We start from the raw sequence: 19,683 nt of genomic DNA, 5'->3' as shown, positions 1-19,683 counted from the left end.
GCATGCACAGGGCCAGGATGGGACCACACTGGAGCCAGCTACATGTGGCTGATTTAAGGGAGTCAGAGCTGTCTAGCCACAAGTGACATGACCATGATTTGGCTTTTGCAATTCTTTTGGTCTATAAGTAACTACCATGTGTGTTCCATCATATTTTTTTATTGATTCTATGCATCTTTGGCATGTCTTAGAGATTATGGAGTTATTTAACACAGCTTATGACTTTTGCCCACATCCCGTAACGACTTGCTTACTTACTGTCTTTAATATGTAAGTTCCACCTGTATTTTATGAGCTATTAGCTCACTACCTATCCTTACATATTCCACGTATCCTGTTTCTCTTGTTCTAAAAATCACATATTCTTAAACAAGAGTGCAAATGCACATTATACCAGGAGAAATACCATTTTCAGAAAGTATGTGGGAGATAAACTTAAGTGACTGTTCCTAGGCCATCCTTATCACATATACAGTGAGGTAGACATCTATAGAACCACTCCTGACTTGGCCAAGGAGCAGGGCAGGCTTCCCATAGGAGAGGGTTCTAGAGTCAGGATAGTGAGAATAATCCAGGCTGGTAGGGCTAGTGCAAAGGCATAGAGCTCCTTGGGGGAATTGCAAATCTTTGGCTCTGGCTGGTGTACAAATCCTGCAGGAGGAGTGGAAAACATATGACCAGGAGAGATTGCCAAGGAGCTACTGTGAGCCAAGGCCTTGACTGCTTTCCTAAGGAACATGGAGGTTATCATTAAGGCCAGAAGGAGCTGTGAAAGAATTTTTAGTCTGACTTTTGTCTTTTGACCTTCAAACTCTTATCTCTATCTGAGGTGGTTAATTTTATGTGTCAGCTTGGCTGAGCTATGGCACTCAGGATTTTAGTCAAATATTCTTCTAGATGTTTCTGTGAAGGTGTCTTTTTTGGTTGGGATTAACACTTAAATCAGTAGACTTTGAGTGGATTACCATCAATCATGTGGGTGGGCCTCATCCAATCAGTTGAAGGCCTTTAAAACAACAACAACAACTAATAAAAGAACCCACAAAATGACCTTCCTGAATAAGAAAGAATTCTGGGAGCAAACAGAGTCTGGACTGGAACTTCAACTCTTCCTTGAGCCTGCAGCTTGGCAGCCTATCAGATGTGCCAAATTTCTTAAAATAAATCTCTCTCTTTAGATACACCCACATCCTATTGGTTCTAGGGCCCAATTCAAATATTACCCTATTTGTAAAATCTCTCCAGCTCCACATTAGTAACTCTCTACTCAGTCATTCCTGTAACATTTTCTGTGTAACACTGTGTAGCACTCAACACATGTTTCATACTTATTCATTTAGGTCTGTCTCTTCCATAAAACTGTGAGTAACCTGGGAACCAGGTCTTATCCATCATTGAATTCTCTGAGACTAACAGTGGCTGGTACTAAAAAAGATGCTCAATAAATATTTATTGAATGAATGAAAAAAGTGGCAGAATGAAACCCACGTGCCCTTGCAATATCCACAGCGATTAGAATGCATGGTGCGTAGTAGGCAATGGACAAAGATCCATGATAGCGATGCTAATAAAGGCACTTATTTGCTGTGTTACTATGAGGCAGACACTAGCCTGGGCTCTAAAAATACCATGGAACCTGAAAGAGCTCACACAAATTTATTTTTATTAAATGAAGGATTTCTGCCAAAGATTTCTAGAACCAGCCGTGTCTCAAGTTACCCTCTCCACCATAAACCCCTCCTGGCTCCCCCCAAACCTTGAGCTCTTTTTAGTACCAAGACAATGAATGACTTGTAACCAGGCAAAAGGAGAAAGTAAACGCAGTAAATAGAGCCAGAAGGTAGCAAGGCCGTGTGGAGGCCTGAAGGTCACTACTGAAGCCAGTCAAATGCACCAGCTTCAGTTGCTCTGACCTCTTCCCGGCCCCCTGTGACCCTCCAGCTCCCTTCTGAGAAACATGGAGCTTCCTGGGAACTGCTTTCAATGTGATGTGCTTTGAAATAATCATGTGGGCTAATCTAGTCCCAAGTAGCCCTTGGGGGAAGGCTCGGGAAATACAATAGGCCGGGAGAAAGCAGGGTAATAAATCACAAATTTTTGACACTGTACAATTCAGAGAGATGACTAAAGCATGTTTGTAATTTATTTCCCCCTTTGAAAAAAAGGAGTTACTTCTTGCAGTGTGAACACCAGATCTCTAAAAATAAGTTACTGGCTTATTTGTCACTGCAGATATGGGCACATCAACAGCTACAGGAAATTTGAGTCTCCTGGGGAGGGTGCCTTCAAATGAAAACAATAGAAGTCTGAACAAGACAAATCACTCTTCATTGGGCTTTCCAGCAGAGCAGATCCCGAGACCACGCTGGGAGAAAGTGGCTTCAGATTCTGAATTCTTTATATGTATGTGTGTGTGTGTGTGTGTGTGTGTGTATTGAAGTTTGATTTACCAACATATAGTATAACACCTAGTGCTCATCTGATTCCCTCTTGGAGAGGTTCTCCGGGTCCAGAGCCCATCTGTGGCCCCCATGCCGGTGGCTGGATGCCTCCATCCATCCTGCATGATTTTCTCCCCTTGCTATTTCTCCTGTGCCTTTTATTATATTTCTTTCCGGTGCAAGTGATTTTCTGATCCTGTTAGCCAGATGGAGACTCGTGGGAGAGAGGGGATCCCATCAGACGGACAAATAAACTAAGGAACAAGCTAAACCCCATCCTACCTTCCTGGAGGCCTGGCTGCCAGAAATTTCCTGGTGCAGGTGGCTGCAGCCACTCACACCCACTGTAAGCTTTTCCACTCTGTAAACTGGACCGCAAAAGGCAAATAAGTGGAAGCAGGGTTTATGTTCCAGGGTGAGCCTGCACGTGGCCCTCCCCTCCTAATGAAGAGCTCAGGAGGAGGTGAAAAGGTGGAGGAATAGAGTGGGGCCTGGAAGCTGCTCCGCCCACGAGGTGCTGCTGGCTGGGTTAACCTCTTAAGTGCCTGCCCAGATGCGCTACAGCTGTCGACAGTCACCAGCCCCGAGATATATAGGACACTTATTTTTGGAAACATGCTCTATATCTGAAAGCACTCATGATGAGGAGATTCAGCCAGATGGCAGAAACTCCGCGAGCCACCCCTGCGAAAGCTCACTGTACCCAGCGGCAGGACAGCAGGGAGGCCCCAGCAGTTGGTGTGGGATCCTTTATTCCAGACCCCGGCTTTGCATTTTCCCTACTTCCCTGGCAGCATGCCTACCCCATCCTTCACCTCTCCTGCCCTCTAAAATGAAGGTAGATTTGGCTCAAGGAATATTTTTTTTCAATGCTCCAAACAAAACTTCTATTCATTTTAACTGAAGGGAAGTGCAGCCAAGATGAAGAAGCTTCCTTGATGGTACACCCCTTCTCAGATGGGGAATATTCCACCGGCAGCCCCTCTCCCCACCAGCCCAGAGCTGCTCAGACCTGCCTTGACCCTAGGAGGTCCTCCCCTTGTCAAAACCGAGTGAGGCAGCCTCCTGGCCTTTGTTTGCTCTGCTCTGGTCCTCTATAAATGAGAGACCCCAACCCTGCTCTGAAAGCCATCACCTATGGGACATTTTCAGTAGGGATTCCACCTTTGCTCCAAGAGGAAGAGATAGAGAATCTCCACTTAGTGTCTGGATGTCCATAATTTCACCATATGTTAAACAGTCACAGCAATACTGACTTTGAGGAATTTTATGAATGATAGAGACAACGTTACAAAAGTGGCCTGCAATAGATAGATAGATGATAGATAGATAGATAGATGATAGATAGATAGATAAATAGATAGATATTTTACTGAAGAACAGGAAAGGAAATTAATCCAGCTGGAATGAATAGTCAATATATTTCATTACATCAAAAGCTTAAGGCTCAAAACACAGGTACCTTGAGAAGAAGTTTGGTTTTGTAGTGCCAATAAATTCAGCAAATATTCATCTAGCTATATTATATGCAGGCATGATAGTAGGTACAGTTGTGTTGTCAAGGAGCTCACAGTCTAGTGTAAGGCACAGGATTCAGTTCCACAGTAGAGGTTAAGGTTGTGATAACCCTGAGTCCAGGTGGTTTGGGAAGATAGGGCTGGCCAGCTCCATGACAGGCACCAGGCCATGGAAAGCTTCAAGAGGAAGGAACATTTTGGCTTAACTCTTTAGAGAGCCAGTGAGGTCTTTCACAGAGGGAAGTAACATAACCAAATCTGTATCTTAGAAAGGTAAGTGGCCATTGTGTAGGGGGCAAGTGGATGGCAAGACGAGACAGAGCCATTTACAGATTGGTTGAACACTGAAGCCTCTGCCATAGGGTGGGGAGAGCCTGGGAAGGTACTAGAAGAAGAAAGCCACTGAGTTTGGCCACTAGTTGGTGTTCAGAGTGAGGAAGGGAAGGGAGTGACTCAGTTGTCCCGGAGGGAAGGGATAGCACAGTAACTGAGAAGAAGACACATGTCTTTAGACATGGAGTTTGAGGTGCTCATAGCCTGTGGGACAACATTCTATAAGTGGTTGAAATGCAGAGCTAGTATTTAAAGATGGGGAGGATTTTGACACTGAAACATGGCAGACATTGCTTACACAAATGGTATTGATAAATGATATTGATAAGTGGTATTTGAATCCAGGGATGGCCCACGGAGAGAATGCAGAGGGAACAAGGACAGAGACAAAGGGTAGAACAATGGGGACAGTGAATTCTTGAGAACCAAAGGCAGAAGAGGATGGACGTTAGTTAGCAAAGCATTGGAGGGGGTGTTGATAAAAAAGCACCTCCAAAAGCCATCAAAGGACACATATAGGGTGGGCTGAGAGCCAAGAGAAAGTCAACCTCTATTTGTGCCTACCCAATCCTGATAAAGAATGTCAAGTAGCCAGTGGACCATCTGATTCCCTAAATAAATCTAGTCCAATTATATATATATAATAAATTCAGACTCTGAAGATGGCCAGGTAGCTCTATACTGCATGAGGGGTCTTATTTTATTATAGGAAATCTCCTACTCTAACTGGTTCTCCGGGACTTGCTCACACAAACCTCCACTCAGACCATATCTTTCCACATAGCAACTCATTTTAATCTTCCCAACCATACTATGAGCTCAGCATTAAAATTATTCCACTTGACAGGTGAGGAATCAGAGGAGCAGAGAGATTCAGCAATTAGCCCACAGTCACACAGCCACAGTCACACAGTCACATCAAGTATGGAGAAATGAATTTCAGTCTTGCTAACTTACTTTGCAGCTGTGTGACCTTGAGCAAGAATCTTAGATTTACATATTCTTTATTCTAAAAAAAAAAAAAAAGAAAGAAAGAAAGAAAAGGAAAAAAAACGGTGAGAAAGATCTTCTGCTTTCTGATTCCCTTTTCAGTGATTTTACAATCACTGGGATGAATTGACTTCATCTGAGATAAAATTTGCTAAAATCTACCCTGATAAACATCTCCACATTGTAAAGGCTCGTCCATACATTTGTGGTAGTGGTTATGGCTCTCCTTTCCTTAGGACTGAGGCAGAGCAAATAAGTTTCTTACATATCTGCACCACAGGTTCTCAACCCTGACTGTACAGTGGAATCACCTGGAGAGCTTTAAATGTCCTGAGGCCCAGGCTGCATCCTAGACCAATCACATCAGAATCTCTGGGTGTGGGGCCAAGATCAGAATTTTTTATTTTAATTTTAATTTTATCTTTTTAGTTGAATTTAAAAACACTCAAAAAAATATTGTATTCATTTATTTGAGAGGGGTGGTAGAGAGCACAATTGGGTGAAGGGCAGAGGGAGAAGCAGATTCCCCGCTGAGCAGGGAGCCTGATGCAGGGCTGGACCCCAGGACTCCAGGATCATGACCTGGGCCGAAGGCAGATAGATGCTTAACCAACTGAGCCACCCAGGCACCGCAGGATCAGCATTGTTATGCCTCAGATGATTCCAATGTGTAGCCATGATTTAGAACTACTAGCCCTGACCTCTCTCTAGGTAGAACCTGTTCTAGTCTATCAGCAGTGCTACCTTCTCCCCTCTGTGTCAACAAGCTCCAAACCTTTAGGAAATGTTGAACTCTGTGGTAGAGCAGAATCCTGAATTGGCCCAACATCCCCACCCCCAGTGCATAACCTCTGTGTGATCCTTCTCCTTGTGTATGGGGGAACCTTGGGAGTATCATGGAAGTCACTTCCTTGATTAAGTTACTTATATAGCAAAAGTGATGGGATTTTGCAAATGTAACTAAGGGCCTGAAATCAAGTTCATTAAAAGGGAGGTTATGCTGCATAGGATCTGACCTAATCAGGCCCTTTAAAAGAGGCAGAGACACTTGAAGCAGTAGAGACTGTCTCTCCTGCTGGCCTTGAGGAAGCAAGACACTGAAATCTATAGCAGCTAGGAAGCAGTCAACAACAACATATGCTTGAAAGAAAATCCTGAACTTCATATGAGGCCCCAGACTAGCTGACCCCTTAATTGCAGCCTTATAGGACCCTGAGGAGAGAGACTAGCTAAACTTTGCGTAGACCACCACATGGGAACTGTGGGTAATAAATGGGCATTGTTTTAAGTTACAAAATTTGTGGTAATTTGTTAGATGTGTAGAAGACGAATCTAGCCCTGTAGTGACCTCGGGCCAAGAACAACCTCCCACGACCTGAGAGAGGGTGCTTAGGAGTTGACCATTCTGTTTATGATGTGGTTAGTGCTGGTGGCAATTCAGAAAGCATCAGGGAGTCAGCACCAGCTGGCACTGGGTCACTGAGAAATTATATCTATACAACCGGTAGGTCTTTGTAATAAAAAATGAACATAAGGTCTAAATGCCACACAGAAATCCAAAATTATAATTTTTCCAGAAAATGGGGGACTCAAATAATGTATATTGCCAAACTGGGATCCATCATAGGGAGTCCTGGAGGAGAGGGGACCAGGCACACAAACAGAGCAGAAATCGCTGAACCGTCAGTATGGACCAATGCCTCAACTGTGAAAATGTCGAGGCATTGTTCATCTTTTTCCTTTTGTGCAGGATAAAGTTGAAGGTGTCCCGAGTTCTGCCTTTCCTGTACTTTACCGAGCAAAGGAGAAATGGGCATTGTGTGATCCTGCAGTTATCATGGGCTCCTCAAACTTCCCTTGGATCTGGGAATTCAGATTAACATTGGGTTGGCAGATGTGATTTCCTGCTTTGAAGAAGGATTTAGTTAGTCTGAGCCAAACCATCTGGGATGTCTTATCACTTTTAAAGAGGAATCCTACATTTTTCTATTTTTAAGAGGAAATGAAACTGAAGTATGTATATCAAATTTTGCTCAGTATATGTAAAGGTGTAATCACTGGGATGAATGACCTGATTAAATAATGTATTTTTGGAAGCAGAAAACCCACTAACTTTATCAAGCACTAGGACTGCAATACTGTAAGTCTTTATTATGGAACACACACACACACACACACACACATATCACATATACAGTATAACAAAGTAGAGAGAATAATATGATAAGCCTTGACAAACCCATCTTCCATCTTTGAGAATCATCAACTCATGGTCAGTCTTGCTTCTTTTATCCACCTTCCATTTTCTTACCCTATCCTGGATGAAAGAATCTAGCTTTACAGCAAAAAAAGATAGCAAAGAAAAAACATCCAGTTTTTTGATCTGTTCTGCCCACCTTGATGATGACCTCAAGATACCTACCTACCCTTGCACTGGGCTCCCAGACCAGCCAGGTGACCTGGCCAATGGGCTCATGCATAGACCTGAGAAGGGCAATTCCACTGGATTTCAGACAAAATCACTTCCTCTGTTCCAGCTTCTTCATGTTTTCTGAGTCATCATAGACACCAGTTCTAGAAGGAGAAATTCTAGCAGAGGAGAATAATGTTCCTAGCCAGAATTAAATATTTCCAACAGAGATACATAAGAGAAACAGAAGAACAGTTTTTTTTTTTTCCTTTGTAAAGCACTTCTTTCTACCTCTTCTCTTCAGTCTTCCTGGGGAGGGTGTCAAAAGTTTGGCTAGGACCATATGAAAGGAAAAAAAAATCAACCTCATTCTTTGTCACAGAGTAACAGCTGAGATGTGCAGGAAACTGGCATCAGTTTCATCTCTCTGCCATTGGGCAGGCCCTCGAGTAAGGCTGTCCATCACTTTGGAAGAATCCAGTAGGGAATTTTCAGGACATGGTGAAACATGCAGCTGCTCCCAGGAAGTTCTGTCCCTTAGAACTAAGTTTCCTTACTCTAGTTCAGTTTTCTCTTTATCTGGTCCCTATGTTTGTAGAGAAAAGCAGAAGGACCTTTCATACCCTTGATAGACACCAATCCTACGTAGGCTTTTCCAATATCTTTCCTAATCCTTATTTAGGGTTTGTTGGTTTTATAAATCAACTCTCCAACTATTCTTCAAATCTCTTTGAATCTTTTTCAAACTTCCACATCCCTTTTAAGGTATCAAGCCCTAAACTAAGAAAGATGCTCCAGAAGGAATTGAGAAAGGAAACAAAATAAAAAGCTTATGTTCTTTTATTTAAGACTCACATGGGTTCTCACCATTGAGAGAGATCAGTCTGTTTTCTAAAAAACTGGAAATATAGAAATTTCTACAAAAATTTCTAAAAAAGATGTAAATGTTGTAGAAAAGAGGAAGAAGGTGGGATCTGTCCGGGCATAGAATGCTTATCTTAGCTCCTTGACAGAGCATTTACAAAATAAGTCTGGTAACATCTTCACAAATTCCAAATATTTAGTGGCAAGAACAGACAGACAACAGGAGCCCCTCCATCCCTACTGCCATCATTAGCTCTCAGTATCATCTAGCACAGGGACTGGCACAGCTTCTCTGTCAGATATGGTTGTTTCCCCTTATCCATGGGGATAGTGTTCTAAAACCCCGGTGGATGCCTGAAACCATGGACGGTACCAACCCCTATCTATACTATGTTTTTCCTACACATAAACACCTATGATCAAGTTTCATTTATGAATTAGACGTGGTAACAGATTGACAATAGTAACTAATAATAAAATAGAAAGATTGTCACAATATATTATAATAGTTAGGTGAATGTGGTTGTTCTCAAAATATGTGACTGTACTGTACTCATGTCTTCCTGTGACGATGTGAGAAGATAAAATACCTTTGTGATGAGATGAAGTGAGGAGAATGACATGGGCACTGTGATGTAGCGTTAGGGTACTAGTGACCTTCTCTTCTGTTGATAAATCAGAAGGGGGATCATCTACTTCCGGACCTGGACCTCGATTGTTTGTGGGGAACTGAAACCTTGCAAAGTGAAACTGCAGGTGGAGGTAGGGAGGAACTACCGTATTTAGGCTTTGTGGGCTCTCTGGTCCCTGTTGCAGCTGCTCACCTCTGCTGTCGTAGCCTGAAGTCACCATGGACAATATAGAATAGAAATGCATGGGTGAGGTGGGGCCAATGAAACCATATTTATGGTCACTGAAATCTGAAGTTTATGTTTCATGTGTCATGGAATTCTTTAGTTATCTTTTTTTTTAACTGTTAAAAAAATGTAAAAACTATTCTTATTTTTATCCCTCAGGCCATGCAGAATCAGGTGGCTGGCTTGGATTTGGCTTTCGAGTTGCGGTTTGCCTATCCCTAAGCTGGCATCTTTTTCCCCATGAGCTCTAATGAAAAGGAAGGATGAGGTAATCAGAGAGAGATAATCTGCACCATTTCAGATTTTTTACTATAGCAACATTTTAAAACAGAAACGACAAGTTCCTCTTTGCTTTGAGCAGATAACTATATAGGGACCATGAAAGATTTTAATAGGCCTGGACTAGGTAGGACCTAGCCTGCTCAGGGGTCTCATCCCGTGAGGTCCAAGGTCCATTTTATATAAATGTTGACTGTACTTCAAAGATCTGCAATTCAGATTTATAGTTTGATAAAAATATGAGTATCAGTTCATAAATTTATTTATATAAAATGTCATAAAATTATAAACAATGAATTACATTAATCACATAATTGATTGCATTAGTGAAAAGAGTTGGAAATGCTCTGGAAGCTTTAGACTTACGCTATTTATAGAGAGCTTTATAACAGTATAACTTAGTAAGGATCTTGAGTATATATGAACCAGGACCCACCACGTATTACTGCCCAGAACCTTGCCCTTCACCTATCTGAAGCTGAAGCTGGCACATTTCTTTTGTGAATGAGGAATTGGAAATCTCCTTGGCAGCTTTGTGTATTATTTCCTGTCTACTTCACTGATGGTTTACTGAGGGCCTTTTATGGCTCTACAATATGACAGAATAATAGTACATGACATGCTTTAAATAAGCTTATATCATTGAATCTCTTAATTTGCAGTTCAGAACAAACTGTAAAGCCATTTTGTTCTTGGAAAAGTAATCAACTTTGCCTGAGCAGAGCTGGCTGATACTGTGTCCTAGTTTTGTAAATGTGGAGGCTGAATAGTGAATTCCTAGATAGGTCTTCGAAAATAAATGGAATTGCAGTAGGAAATTTTCTGACAATTAATAGTAGTCTCAGAACAATAACCTTATGTTAGGCAAAATCCATACAGACATTAGGGATGCAGAATTTGGGTTGGAATGAATAATATTTCAATTATAGGGTAGATCATCATCTTATGAATGGAAAGTCAAATATTTGGTTATCATGTAATACTTCCAGGTTCAAAACTTGAAGGAATTCATTATTTTTTTTAAAAAAGATGTATCTACTCAAAAGTAGCTTTGTTTGAAAAACTGTCATGAACTGAAACATTGAGTTGTATTAGACATTAAATCGTAACAAAGGTCAGGCAGTATCAGAGAACAGCCACACACTGATGCCACATGCCGACTGAAGGAAAAGTAGGATTTAGGTCCATGGTAGTTGTCACTGAGAGGTGGTCTTCCAGTCCTGTGATTTTTCAAATGTTTTGGTCCCAGTCTTCCTTTACAATCTTAAAAACAATTTTTAAGATCCCAAAGAGCTTTTATTTATGTGTGTTTTATCTACTGATAGTTAAAGCACTAGAAATTAAAATTGAAAATTTTTAGTTTAAAATAATTCCTTATTAATTCATTTAAAAAACATTGACAGACTCATTCCATGTCATAAATGACATTTGATGTGTTTTCTAAAACAATAACAAAAATTAGTGGGAAGAGTTGTACTGTTCTACACTGCAGCAAATCTCTTTACTGCCTAGCTTAAAAGAAAGCAGCTGGATTTTCACATCTGCATCCTACAGTCAGTCTATTGTGATATCACTTATTACCAAGTCTTTGGAAAACTCTGTTGTCCAGTTATGAAAGAATGTGAGAGTTCAGAGACAAATGTTATCCTAATATTATGATCAAATAGCTTTGATATTTTAAACCGTGTGAGAAGTTCTCAGAGACTTTCACAGGACACCCAGGGGTCCCCAGACCACACTTTGAGAACAGCTGTTCGAGGTGGAAGGGATACCATGAGCAGAATACCAGATCCTTCTCTTAAAATGCATTTCCTTGGGTTCTTCCTCAAGTTCTCTCTTCAAATCTCCTGGGTAAGCCAGCATCCATCCATGTTCTTGATTGGTCTTTGGGTTGGGAAATGCACATGTTGTGCAGAGCTCCCTCCTGAGCCCTTACGTATGTGGTTCACTGCCTATGGTCACTTCACTTGGATGTCCCATGTGTTCCTTGACATGTCTAAAGCTGGCCTCCTCCATGCACACCTCATTTTCCTATATAGCCCATGCCTCGTTTAACCCAGAAATCAAAAGTCACTTTGGCTTGTCCTCTCCCCCTTTCTTTGTCATCAATTAGTTTCTGGGTCCCAAGCCCTCTATCAACTTAACCCTGCACTATCTCCACCTCTATCCATTAGTTGAAGCCCTCAGACTGTGTCCCCTGAATTATTGGTCAGCCCTCACACCTTTGAACCTCTAGGGGTGTCTCCTTCTAGTCCAACCTTTTGTTGTTGTCCTGGGATCTTTATAAAATGTAAGCCTTAGTATGTCAGCCACCCAGTTTTTATTCCTTGCATAATTCTTTAGTGCCTAAAGCCGTTCCCAAGATGAATTTGAAACTTTCTAGTTTGTTTTAGCTTAGTGTTGTAAAAATGCTATGAATACCTAACTGTGGCTCACAGAACCAATTTAGTTGGTCACCACCAGCATCTTAAAAAACTATAATAAACTAGAACAGGAAATATGAGAACACATTGCAAGTAGGACTAATCATACATATTGTCTCTTGCAAGTTGTATGTACATATGTATGTGGACTGAGTCTCAGTGCAAAATGTATTTCTTACTGTGAGTCCTGGTCAAATAAGTTTGGAAAACACATTCTTAGCCCTCTGACTACTTCTCTGTTGTGAAAGATAGCTTCTTTCCAGACCAACCAACTCCCTATACAGGTCAAATTACTCGCAGATCTCTGGAAGCTTTAGGATGTTTTCTTTCCTATCTCTGCTCATGATTTCTGCTTCTATAGTGACCCTGGTTTTCTAATCTTTACTCATATAATTAGAACTCGCCATTGAAGATTCAATTCAGATTACCTTCTAGGAAGTTTCTCCGTCTCTCCACTCCTTATCTTAGCCTTCCCCTGAGTCACCCCAACATTCCAGCTGGGGCTGGTTCAGAATCCAATGAACTAGGTTATATACAGTTCACCTGTGGAGTCTCCTCCTTGACTGTTGGCTCCTTGAAGACCAGTAGAGTATCTTCATGTGTGGTGACAGTACAATCCTGACACAGAATAAGCTCAATGTGCTTGTGCTAACTGAAATTATCAGCTATGGCCTCAAAAACTCTAGAAGGCATTTCCTCCCCCCCCTTTTTAAAAAATTGAAGTATAATTGACACACAATGTTACATACATTAGTTTCAAGTGTACAATATAGGGATTCAACAGTCTACATGTTCATCACAAGTGTAGCTACCATCTGTCATAATACAACACTATTACAATAACATTGACTATATTCCCAATGCTGTGCCTTTTATTCCTGTGACTTATTCATTCCATAACTGGAAGTCTGTCCCTCCTATTCCCCTTCATTTTGTCCATCCCCTCCCCCCTCCCTGCCTCCTCTCTAGCAAACATCAATTTGTTCTCTTCATTTGTGGGTCTTTTTCTTTTTTGTTTGCTTGCTTGTTTACTCATAGGTTTTGGTTTTTATATTTCACATATAAGTGAAATCATATGGTATTTGTCTTTCTCTGTCTGACTTATTTCACTTGGCATAATACCCCTGTACATTCATCCAGGTTGTCACAGGTGACAAGATCTCATCCTTTTTAATGCCTGAGTGGTTGGTATCCCATTATATATATGTATCACATCTTCTTTATCTATTCATCGATTGATGAACACTTGAATTGCCTCTATATCTTGGCTGTGATGGACATTTGGGTTGCCTTTATATTTTGGCTATTGTAAATAATGCTGTAATAAACACAGGGATGCAAACATCTTTTCAAATTAGTGTCTGTGTTTTCCTCGGGTAAATACCCAGAAGGGAAATTGCTGGATCATAGTGTAATTAATTAGATTCTAACTTTTTGAGGAAACTCCATACTGTTTTCCCCAGTGACGACCCCAGTTTGCATTCCCACAAACAGTGCACAAAGGTTCCTTTTACTCTACATCCTCATCAACACTTGTCATTTCTTGTGTTTTTGCTCTTAGCCATTCTGACAGGTGTGAGGTGATATCTTACTTTGGTTTTGATTTACATTTCCCTGATGATGAGTGATGTTGATCATCTTTTCAGGTGTCCATTGGCCATCTGTATATCTTCTTTGGAAAAATGTCTATTCAGGTCCTCTGCCCTTTCTAGAAGGCATTATTGATGCCTTTCTGTTTCTCATCCTCCAAATTGAATAAAACAATGTTACTCCAGGGATGGAAGGGAGAACTTAAGCATATTCTAAAAGGTGGCTCCTAGTAACTTTTAAACATTAGTATTAGTATGATATGTTGCCAAGGCATTTTAAAGACTCTGGTGGCAGCACTGAGAAAGTAGGAATGTAAAGCACAATCTAGCATACTTATACTCTGTGCTGCATTCAAGCAACTCTTCTGCAGAGAATCTTTTTCTCAATTCCTAGACTTGATCAGATTTCTAATTTACTGCTTCCCCCTACTTTTTACTTCCTCTTGATAACAGCTATCACACTTGCAAATTTACATTCAATTTTTGTTTATTTGATTTATGTCTCTCCAGAGTCATTACAATTTCCTCACTAGAATATGACTTTCCATGAAGTCAGGAATTGGTTTTATTTTTGTGCTATCATATACACAATAAATGTTGAAGAAATTGATGATGGGAGCACTTAGCAGGCCAAAGACATGGCAGTTAGAGCAAGTAGGAGAAAGAGCCAGCCTGAGAGGTACAGATACTAAACTGATGATGGTTAATTTTATGTCAGCTTACCTGGACCTCAATAGCCAGACAGTCAATCACTGTTCTGCATGCATCTGTGAAGGTGTTTTTGAACAGGATTAATATTTAAATTGGTAGACTTTGTGTAAATCAGTTTCCTTTTCTAATGTAGGCGGGCCCTATCTAATCAGTTGAAGGCTTGAACAGAACAAAAGGGCATTCTACTGGTAGATGACCTTTGGATCTGAACTGCAACACTGGCCCTTCCATGGTCTCCTGTCTGACAGCCCACTATGCAAATTTTGGACTTCTTTATCTCCATAATTGTTTGAGTTAATTCGTTAAATAAATCTCTTCCTATGTATACATATACTAATGATTTTGGTTCTCTAGAGAACCCTGACTAATAATAACTGTGAAGACTTTGCAAGTTGTACTGAGGCTGGCATTGGGTTTCATCCTCTCACCTGACTCTCCCTCTAAAAGAGTTGGTGCCCATTCATAGGGCTATGAGAAGTAGCCAGGTCAGCAAGACTCATATTCCTGGAGCTACACATTATTCAACACTTGGAGGGAAAAAATTACTTATATGTTAAAACAAGCTGGGCATAGCATAAACCAGAATCCAAATTGTGTAGATGTTGGAAAAACATAGCGGGGGATTTCAGAGACATGTTGTAGAGGCAGCTGGCAGATTGGCCCTTAGCCAGTAGACACCCTTGGGGCGTGGATTCCTCATCTTTTTTTTTTTTTTTAAGATTTTATTTATTTACTCATGAGAGACACACACACACACAGAGAGGCAGAGACAGGCAGAGGGAGAAGCAGACTCCCTGTGGGGAGCCTGATGCGGGACTTGATCCTAGGGCCCCAGGATCATGCCCTGAACCAAAGGCAGATGCTCAACCACTGAGCCACTTAGGTGTCCCTGGATCCCTCATCTTTAATCTCAGGATTTTTTCATATAATATGCCAAGAAGCAGCCATGAGTTGGGGAAGAGAAAGGAGGTATTTGGGTGAGTTTCAATGATATTACTTTGTAAGTGATGTGAGGGCTCCACTGGAAGTGGTTGGTGAGAAAACTGGAAAATAGAGGCTGGCCAGGATGCAGGAGAGATATAGTGGAGCCCACATACAGGTGGAAGAATTCCAGCTCATTATTTGATGGTCAGCTCATTGTCATCTTCTGTATGAATCCTTTCCTGACTCACTTCAGAAAATGAGTTTGCTTGCTCATTGCTTCCTCTTTGCTTCCCAGATACTTGTCTTGATCACCATGCCTCCCAGAATATCTTATCATTATTTGTCCAGGAGTGGGTAGCAGTAGACTAGGGGCTCTTTGGGTGCATATTCTGGGTCTTGTTTACCTTCAATTCCTTGTGGCTAAGCCTATAGCTCAATACAAGGCAGGCATTCAGTAAACATTTGTTGCACCAAAGACTGAATGGCTGACATCAAATGCCTGGCACTGCCATTTGCTGAGATAGGGAATGCAAGACATGAAATGAGTTTGAAAGAAAATATACTAAATTCACACATCAACTCTATTACTTTATTATTCTTATTATTTATTCTTATTATTTTGGTCAAAAGATTTCAAATATATCAAAAAGGTAAAGGTGGGTGAGTTATGTGCAGTCTAAATGACCACTAATTTTTAATTAGCAAATTCATTAGCAAGTCTAATGATGATTTGCTTTAAATTTAATTAGTTCTCATATATTGGGTCATATTTCATTTTTTAAATATTTTATTTATTTATTTGAGAGAGAGAGAGAGAGAGAGCATGAGCCCAGGGGGAGCGGCAGAGAGAGAGGGAGAGGCAGACTCCCTGCTGAGCAGGAAGCTCAATGTAGGGCTCAACCCTAGGACCTTGGGATCATGACCTGAGCAGAAGGCCAACACTTAACCAACTGAGCCATCCAGGAGCCCCTCATATTTCACTTAAAAAAATATTTCCCTAGAAAATGGTAACTCACTGTAGTAGATTTATAGCATATCATTTTAATGTAATCTGTTTAAAATGTTGTGGCCATTTAATTGAAACATTTAGTTGCATTATCTTTAATCTAGGGGCACAAAACCCAAGCAGAAATGTTACAAGACAGGACTTCGTCAAAAGGAAGAATTGTATTCCAGGTTCAAAAAAAAGGAACACCTCATCCCTTCAATATAACTAATTACTATATGCATTTGTTTTTAGAGTTACAGGCTAAGTGTTCTGGGGAGGGTGGAGCATTTCTACTCTGCATCCTTATTTCATTGTTCCAGTTTTAGGCATTTAATCCAGCTGGAGTTCTACATATGAATGAGAAAAGTTGTGTTTATCAAGTTTCCAGATATTCCAAAAGTTATGAAGATTATTGTGTGAAGGAAAAGTGGTGTTTTGGTAATAATCCATGATGGTTCAGGTTCTGTATGACTCAGCAACTCTTGGGTCTTTACCTGGGCACCTCTTAAAGACACGCACTGAGGTGCGGTGGATGGGAAAATGCATGGTATTTTTAGAAAGGCTGTCTCTGTGGTATTTTTTAGATTTGAAAAAAATTCCAATTATAGAAATATTGAACTATCTTCCTTCCCTTTATTTCACATTATCAGGATGTCCCTATATAACATGATATAATCCCGTTACATTTCTTTTTTTCCCCATTTTTGTATAGTAAAATGTAGTCTGGATTCAACTACAAAATGTATATTTACATACTAATGACAACAAAAAAGTATTTTAAAAGGAAAAAAAATTAAAATTAAGTAGAATGAAAAGCTCCAAAGAGAGTTTTACTCCATTTTCTAAATACCTTTAAAAACAAAGTGTCTCTATATTATATGAATATGATGGGTAGTGGTGTTTGCAGAGATATTTATACTTATACAAAAAAACAAAAAACAAAAAACAGGGGGATGGTCACAGCTGGAGGAAGCCACCTCATGCAGGTTGGGAAGGCACCAGTCACATGGAATCCCTGACTTTTTTCCTTTTGTCTCCCATCCTTCCTGCACTCCTGGTCCAGCAGGGAGAATGATACTGTAGGGCTCATAGGTCTTGAGCAAACAACCGAGGTCCAGCATCACCAGCAAAGGTAATGAGGAATCAGGATTACCTTTTAGATAAAAGGAGGGAATGTTCCCAAAACCTTAGGAGGGGGTTGGCTGGTCCAGGCACCAATATGACTTCACTGCACGAAGTAGGGCGGAAGCTTGAGGCAGAATATAATAAATAATAGCATTGGGCACTCTCCTCCAGAAATCTCAGAATGTCCTAAGATGAGATGAAAACTCTCTTAAGGCCTGATCTACAAGGGAAGCCATTTCAGATTTCTTTCTAAGTCAGCATGACTGTACATAAACTTTGTCCAAACCCAAAGCCTGATTTATGGTCCGCTGTGCATACATTGTACACCTGCTTTGTGAGTGAGTAGCCTGAAAGAAAACCATCTTTATCCTTGAGATATCCATCACTGCTCCTGTCCCTGCATTCCTTAACATTAAAACTCGTATTTCCTGCCTATATGCTAATCTATAATCTTTTCAGCTTTTATAAGATGTAAAAAACTATATAACCCTGTAAAAACTGTTCATTCTCCAGAACACTTTCTTTCCTGTGAAGAGGATCTTCCTGGGCAGCTGCTCCTAACCTGGGCTTGAATAAAACTCTCTATTTTCTTTTTATATTAGAATTCTCTCTCTGGTAAATTGCATCAACACCAGTGACTGTATCATTAGTGGGACTTGGGGGACTCGGAAACTTGTAAACGGTGAAGAGACATGCACTGTAATTATGGCTATGCGTCGAAAGATCTTTGTATCTCGGGAAGTACAAGGGTTTGAGAAACAACATCACCACGAGAAGCCCTTAGCCAAATTCCAGATGTAAAACATTCTACAGGATTTCTCCAACAAATGGAAGGTTTGGAAAAGAAAAGGGTGGGTGTGGGTGGTAAGTTATAAAAGAAAAGAGTACAGAGATATGACTACCAAGTTCAACACATGGACCTTGCCTGAATCTTGCTTCTAATAAACTAATCCCAAAAGACATCTCTGAGGGAAGGGACATTTGAATATGTACCTTGCAGATGAAATTAGGGAGTTGCGATGGTTGTGTTAGGTGGGCTAATAGCATGGTTACTGCGCGTTAAAAAAAAAATCATCCTTATCAGTGGGGGATGTATACTGAACTATGTACTATGAAATTATGTGTATAGAATTTGCCTTTAATATACTCCTGGAAATATGAGTGGGAGGAATAGAAGAAACATGATGACAAAATGTTGATAATTGTTCAAGCTGATGATGGGTAATAGGGTTCAGTATACACTCCCGCTGATTTCAAACCATGTAAGCATTAAACGACAACAAAACCCGCACACTCTCACACATCAGCTGTTTCCACCTTTGTGTTCGTGTGTTCATAAACGTACAATTTCTGACATCGTCAAAATCACTATGCGAATGCAATATTTGGATTTAATTTCTTAAATCTACAAAGACACCCAGGAGATCTGAAAGTGAGAGAAATGAAGAGCATTTGTCAGGGGAGTTGGGGATGGGGGGGATCCCCAGCACCAAAGAATGGAAATAGGAAATTGTATTTGACGTGGTCAGAAGAAAATTTCAGGTGACAAGGCATTTTGAGATGGACAGAGCCACAGAGGCTGTAATTCATATTGCTCCCTGGAGCATTTTTCTGGGGGCATTTGTTTACAGATATCAGCCTCAGAGTGTGCAGAGGGGGATGTGATTGTAGAGATCCCTGGACCTGTGGCGGGTCAGGGAAGCTGGAGACTAGCTCTGGGGCCAGAGTCTCTGTAATCCCAGCTGTGAGGAGCCCTGGTGCTAGAACAGGGCTCCAGATGGGGCCGCGTCGGGGTCACTGCCTACTGCAGGGGCCCCAACATAGTAACAATACTGCCGTTTACTGAGCACTTATTACATAGCAGGCAGAGTACTGATATCTAACAGCCAGTTTTCCATGGAGACCTATCACTAAGCATCACTTTGAAAAAGGAAGATGAATAATAATGAAACAGGGCAGAAAAAAAAAAACCTCTTAAGTCCTTTAATAACTGCCTTGGGCAACATTATAGGCAAAAGAAATAGGGCTTTTTGGTGGTTTCACCATATTTGAGGTCTTCATCTGGGTTCTTCATCTTCCAGGAACCACACTCACATGCATGCACGTGTGTACACACACACTCGCAGAGATACAGTGGTCTTCCTGGATAAGGAAAGGAGATTGTGACTTTCAGCAGGTGTTTTGTGATCTAATTAGGCCAATTCTCAGTATCATCCTCACCTAGAACACCAT

Source organism: Nyctereutes procyonoides, unplaced genomic scaffold (genome assembly GCF_905146905.1).
Source record: "Nyctereutes procyonoides isolate TBG_1078 unplaced genomic scaffold, NYPRO_anot_genome, whole genome shotgun sequence".
NCBI classification, from domain to species: domain Eukaryota; kingdom Metazoa; phylum Chordata; class Mammalia; order Carnivora; family Canidae; genus Nyctereutes; species Nyctereutes procyonoides.
The sequence above is the reverse complement of the archived record's forward strand: the minus strand, read 5'-3'. Positions refer to the sequence as shown.